Consider the following 1880-nt stretch of genomic DNA (forward strand, 5'->3'; position numbering starts at 1 on the left):
AATTAATGCTCCATCTACCTGATTGAACGCTCTGTGCAACAAAGGGTACATCAGAGAATGTTGAATTCACCAAACCATAGAAGCGAGTTTTTGTTTAAATTCGCGGTGTCCCATCCACTCGTGCCAACCCTTCACGGTTAGGCTTCCGCGCGGTGCATCTGGACAATTAACCATGGACCCTCTTTGACTAACCCATATCCCGAACTTTAGAGAACTAGAGCCATGGTTAGGTTGCGAACTCATTGCATCATATTGTGCCTACTTGACTACTTGTGCATTATTTGCTTGTGCATATTTACATGTGATTAAACTAATCGTTTGATTTGACTTATAATTATGAATATGCTTAAATAAACTAACCAATGACTAAAGGAATTTGCTTAATCAATTAATTAGTTCATTTGAGCTAATAAATATGTTTAAAATCGAGTCATAGTCCCTTTATGTCAACCCGGATTTTTATTCCCGTATACTGCACAAGCGTCAACTAGTTTTGGTCATATCTGGAGTTCTAGAAAGAAATAAGAGTCGTATAACATATGGATCTGTATCCCGGAGTTGTATCTTTAATTTGACATTGGTTTCATCCAGATCAGAGTCACAGATCAAAAGTTATGATCAAAATACCACAGCCTATCCAGTTTAATGCATACACGTGAGGTCTTAACTTAGTCTTTGTTCGAGTCTAGTCACATATTCTAGCCACATGGTCATGACACGAGTCTTAACATGTCACTTGAACTCACAATAAAGCACCCACTAATATATATATATACCATGACCATGTCTTAGGTTCATGCATGAGTCGGTTTTTTCCGTCATTTGAGTTGGGGGTACATTCTATTCCTAATTTTTTCATCTACATCATCTTTCCATTATCTACATGCTTTCTCCATATCACAACCTTCATTCTTTCTACCTTCTTTCATCTATGCATGTTGAATAGAGTTTGAGTCAAATAATGAATATCCCTAATTTCCCTTTCCACAGTACTTAGTCAAGGAGAGAAGGGCGATTAATCAAGGACAACCTCTTTGTTCAAGTCTTACTTTTTGATAAACCGATTCGTCAAAAGAGGAAAGCTAAGAAGATAATAGCGAGTCAAGAAGAAGTCAACGAACTTAGGAATCAATTGACTACCGTGACTGAGGCATTGAAGGCTTTGACCCTCATAATCAATGACCCTGAAACAACAACAAATAGAGTTCATGCAAGAAAGCTTGAACAAGTTGTCTAGTGACTACAAGTTTCCAGGCATTAGTTCACAAGGGGTCTCGGTGGACAAGGACCTTCTTCCGCAGAAGTTCAATGCCAATGACATCCAGAAATTTAAGGCAACATATAACCCTTATCTTCACTTAAGAGCCTTTGAAACTACAATGAACATTAAAGGGATTGATAAGAAAGTCTTTCATTCCTTGTTTTCCATGTCTCTTGAAACCGTTTTCCAACAATGGTTCTTCTCCCTTGATAAAGAGAAAACCTCTACCTGGGAATCGATGGTAAACGCTTTCCTTGATAGGTCTAAATGCAATATTCAAGTCGAAACCGATTATAGACAACTCGAGATGCTAAGACAAAAAGAGAATGAAGGCTTTACTTTTTTCAATAAGTGGAGGGAAACTTCTGCTAAGATGATTGAGGTGCCCTCCGAAAAAGAATCTGGGAGGATGTTCATCAAAAACTTACAAGAAAAGTATTCAAAGCATTTAAAATATCAACAAAACTTGAATACTTTCAAAGCTGTCTATGACATAGGTATCAAGATTGAAGATGATCTCGCAAAGAAAAAAGCTACTAACAATAACAACAACAGTGGCTGGAAAGGAAAGAAGAACGACAATCCTTCTTCTTTCGAAAACGCTCACTCTAGTAACAAT

This window comes from Chenopodium quinoa, unplaced genomic scaffold (assembly GCF_001683475.1).
Source record: "Chenopodium quinoa cultivar QQ74 unplaced genomic scaffold, ASM168347v1, whole genome shotgun sequence".
Classification (NCBI taxonomy): domain Eukaryota; kingdom Viridiplantae; phylum Streptophyta; class Magnoliopsida; order Caryophyllales; family Amaranthaceae; genus Chenopodium; species Chenopodium quinoa.